General features: G+C 36.4%; 1 protein-coding gene across 19 annotated transcripts in view; it reads right to left on the bottom strand.

Annotated features, from left to right (window-relative positions):
- TCF4 (transcription factor 4) overlaps window positions 1-5,000 on the bottom strand; it is a 318,760-nt gene that overhangs the window by 85,975 nt on the left and 227,785 nt on the right. The gene's annotated exons all lie outside the window — the stretch shown is intronic.

The following is a 5,000-nucleotide window of genomic DNA, read 5'->3' as shown; positions in this document are numbered from 1 at the left end:
ACCTTCCTTTATTTCTCCCCTTAAAATTTCCACTTAACTGCCTTGGGGTAAAAGTAGGAGAGGGCCCATAATTGTGCAGAATACAAATGCAGTTAATTGACTCCCCCTCTCTCTCTCTCTCTCTCTCTCTCTCTCTCCCTCTCTTTCTTTTTTTTGTTTTAATTTGATTAAAAAGCGAATGGCAGGAAGGGATTCGTATTATGCACATCTAATAACTATACCATCTGTCTCTGCTCCTGGCTGGCTCCCAGCATTGTAACGCAGCTGCTTGGGAACCCAGTTCAGAAAAAGCAGGGAGGGGGAGTGGGGGATGTTGGTGGGGGGGGGGGGGGTTTTGAAAATAATAATAAATAAATAAAAACCGTTTTGACCTAGCTGAAAGAGAGAGAACCAGTGTGTGTTTCTGACTCTGGTCAACATCCTACTAAAGTGTTCGAGGAGCAAAGGAGTAAAAAAAAAAAAAAGTGATTTAAATACCCCCGGATTGCTCCTCCCAGATATTGGGGGGGGGGGGGGGGTTGTAGGGTGATGACAAATAAAATTATTAAAAAAAGAAAGGACTCCTCTCCTTACAGTAACCTCACAACATATAATTCATTAAGGCATAAAAAATATACAGCAAAAAAAAATATTTTCAAGAATTGCCCTAAAACACCTGAGAAAACTGAAACACTTAGCTGGAAACTCAAGGGTAACAGGCGAGGAAACACTATATTACCAATCTCTAGAGGAGTTTAAAAAAACAAAAACACAACAACAATTTTGTGTTTTGAATTTTTTTTTTTGATATTTTTTTTATATTTTATTTTTTGCTATTTTTGGTTTTCAGGGGAAAAGAGAAAAACAAGCAGTCAATAAACACCGACTATCATTGCTTTCACAACCACTGGCTGGAACAATACAGATATTTCAGGTCTGTGCATGCTATTCATCTTGAAAGGAAAAGCCAAAATTAAACATACTTCAAACGAACAAAAAAAAAAAAAAACACCCCACTCGATACGATGATCAGACAACGTTTCGTGGACACAAATCTTGGTAGAATTTCCCATGTTCGCTAATAAATCACTCACACTGCAAAGAGTGAAGACTGTAAGCCTTTATATTTCTTGACACAGAACCAACTAACCCAAATAAATAAATAAGTAACAAAATAAAGGCTGGGGCTAGTTGAAGCCTGCCAAATTCAGAGCATCACAGGAAAGAAGGACTCCTGGGAACTCATCCCAAATGAAACTAAATCATTTGCATATGCCGAAATAAATGCCATTCGAGCGTATAGCTATTCTCCTAGAATCAACTTTAATAATTCAAAGTAGCTATTTTCTTACAGCACTATATGGTAGCAAAATAATACACACTAGGTGAGAAATACTGGCAGTAATTTCCTGCAAAAAAAGTTTCATCTTTAAAGGATAGAAAGTTTCCTGATGTTCTCTTCTTTTTTTTTTTTTATTATTATTATTCTAGAAAAGCATATGAAAAAAAAAGCTTAACTCACTTGTTCTGTATTTATTCGGATAGTCCCCGGGGCTTTGGATAAACAGTACTTGAATTATAATCACACATTTCATTCAAATTTCATGCTTTGCAAAAAAAATTGCCATTCAAACAGTTAGAAGTCAGCCTGATAGGATCACAGAAGGGACCTTTTTGCCACCCAGCCTGCCCCAGGCACCCAGCTGGGCAACAACAGGTCAGTGTGTACGAAAACTTTGTAAGCTAAACAAAAAGCTGGGGGTAAATATGGAACAAGCTTTATAAGCACAACTGGCTTTTCAATTCACTGAGATAAGAACACTTTGAATAATCTAGAACTTCCGCTAATCAGGAACTTAATACTCTACACACATTTGTTCCATGGTCACAATGTCACACTCTATACTGTGTTCAGAATACTACATTACTTCAAATTTACTATTTCCTTCATTTGAGCATAATCTATAAAGTGCAGACAAATAAAACTGAAACCAGACAAATTAGGTAAAAAAAAAAAAAAGTATCTGGTACATAAAAAAAAGAAATAAAAATTATATATTTATATATTAAAAGTGTTCTACCCACATGTAGAGCATATGACTACAATATGGCATTGAGTCCACTAATGGGGACTGCTATATAGTAGGAATGTAAATATTTACCAAGAGCTAGCGAGGGACGCACATTATTTCAGATCTATGGCTACGTAATGTGGATGTTAATTAAATTAAAGCAGGATTATATGCTTGGCCTGCTATGGAAAGTTGCCTTAAGAAACAGATTTTATGGCAAGTTGTGTTTAGTCCGCTGAACTATTTTTTTTTTTTTTATTTTTTTTTTAACTTTGTAATATTGCTCACATAAATCCCTAAACACACCATCAATGCATCCCGGTATGGTGGACTCATTATTAATGTCTTGTACACTCAGTCAAACTTTGTGCATATAAACCAGCCCCTCCTATTTTTTTTTTTTTTGGGGGGGGGGGGGAGTGTAGTTAAAAACTAGCACAACTCTCCAATAATTCTGTGCCTTTTAATGAACGGGGAGACATAGGTGGAATAACATTTACCTTAGAAAGCAGACATTTGCACAGTAAAAGTGCCAGAGCCGCTAGTGTTCTGTGTTTTTGGATACCGTGAATGCAGACCCCTGTTCTGCACAGCCACAAATACCACCTGCAGTAGTTTATCCCAGATACCTCCTCCTCCCTCCTGTTAACTCCTTCTGGTCTGGATCGTTTTGCTCGAGTCATTTCTGGATTGGCTGCTATTACCATAACGAGGTCATGTGCTGTGATTTTTGTCTACACATTTAGCAAAGATTCCCCATACATATAGTGTGTTTTCCAGCGAGGAATGTAGCTAGTGAATAAGACTTTCTGCAAGCACTTTGCAGTGGCTGCCATACAACATCCAGCAGACTCATTCTGGATAGCCACACAGAGTGCTGGCTTTGCTAATCCACTCAGACAAATATACAAAGATATGATACAAATTGTAGAATGATTCAGATGTGTTGCAATTCTCAAGATGATGGTGGAATCCTATTTAACGGTGTCTCACCATGGTTTGGAATAAGAGGACCTGTTATTGGGTCAATTCCAACAGATTAAAAGAAGGGTACTACCATTGATGGGGGATGTATCGTTCAGACAGTAGCGGTAGGTGTCTTTGTTTACACTACTATAGATAGAGAGATCTAGCTGTTGTCCAAGTGCTTTGAGAAGATAGCAATTGCAACAGCGACATCTGTAGGATAAAAAGTGGCACTACACTGTATTTTTAAGGGGGAAAAAAACCAAAAACATGATTTTAATAAATATAATTAAAATTGTTATTTTGGTTTACTTCTGAATTGAAGAAGTTAATTTAGATGTGGCGTTCACACAATACACTAAAAATTAATTTGGAGGATACCACATAATTAATGATCCTTTAGGAATTTATTTAAGCCAAATCATTGTGAATTTTTTAAAAAATATTTTGAAATTTAATTTCCACTTAAAATTAACGTTCTTTTTTTATGGCGTCTTTTTTATTTGAGACTATAACATTTTCGTTTGATGACATATATGATGAAAGTGCCAGATTTCTCTAGAATAGCAGATCGCTCTGTTCTTTGATAGCCTTAATTTTACAATTACACAGTGTTCTGAAAAGTACAATAAGACAAAGTTTTTCAGACAATTTATTGAATACGTTAACTGAGGTGCTTCAAGCCGAATTATCGGTATTTTAGGATAATATCCAATAATCCGAATACCCAGAAGTGTTTGCCAGTAAAAAAAAAATAGTTTGTTTTCACAAATGCGTTTCCATGCATCAATGTATACTGCTCCTCTTCAGCGCCTTTGTGAGAACCTACTATATGTTTGCACGAGGAACTTGTATGAAAACAAAAAAAATGCTCAACCAGTCGCTGGCTTGGAAGGTCTCTATTCTGGTTTTATGTTGAAATTACAATTTTTAAATCTCCAAAACTGATCCAGTGCTTGTGCTCAATCTAAATCCGCTGAGTGAACACAACAAATGTTCAGGGTCCTATGCACTGTCTATTCAGCAATTACAATTTGATTGCTTGAGGGGCTGCATTTGATGGCTGTGCCAACACGAAAGCAGATTTGGAGAGATGACTGTGCTTGGCCATCTCAACCTATATTTCTGGTCCAAATAAATTCCAATAAATATATACACACTCATGTAATCAATGGTGGTATGGCAAGGACCGAATAAAAAATAATAATTTAAAAGCATACTAAGGAAACAAAGTAACCATTGTGTTTTATATAATATATTAATTACTTACATATGAAATGTATTTATATCCCAATACCTTCAAAATGCATTATTTGAAAGCTAATTAAAACAACAGATAGACCAGCCCCACACCCCTGCATCATAAAAACAAAGGACCTCACAAAATAGGACCACCACATTCCTTTGAAGTAGAACAATCTGTAAAAATAAAATAAAATTAAAAAATTTAAAAAAGAAAGGAATTGGGCTCTTTCTGGAGGCAGTTAAAGAAAATCAAGTGCATAAATAATTTTAACATCAATCCAACTTCCCTTCTTCCTATTAAATAACATTCCAGCAAAATCAGGAAGTGGAACTCTCAAGTCACCGATTGCGGCTTCTCTCTATTCTCGTAGAACTGGCGATGATCAGTTGCTGAACGGGCAACAAACCACCTGCAGATGTTTCCCTCCAATCCGGCAAGTCACCACTGGAGCGGTGATGTAATGAGGGAGAGGAAGTACTTACATCGAACAGCAGCTTGGCAGAAATAGATAACACAAAATAGCCACCGACAGAGTATTTTTTTTTTATTCATGATTACCTGAGTGCTGTGCTAGGTGAGGCGTGGTTTTATATTATGGTTTAATTTGCCATTTTAAACATTAACCTGCAGCATAGTATCTAGTTATAAACAGAACATTAAAATTGAATGTGTAAAGGGGTATAGTGAAGGAACTGAGCGTCAGTAAGAACTTAAGTCTCTGCGCCAAATTCAGGCTA

Source organism: Mixophyes fleayi, chromosome 1 (assembly GCF_038048845.1).
Source record: "Mixophyes fleayi isolate aMixFle1 chromosome 1, aMixFle1.hap1, whole genome shotgun sequence".
Lineage (NCBI taxonomy): Eukaryota > Metazoa > Chordata > Amphibia > Anura > Limnodynastidae > Mixophyes > Mixophyes fleayi.
The sequence above is the reverse complement of the archived record's forward strand: the minus strand, read 5'-3'. Positions and strand labels throughout refer to the sequence as shown.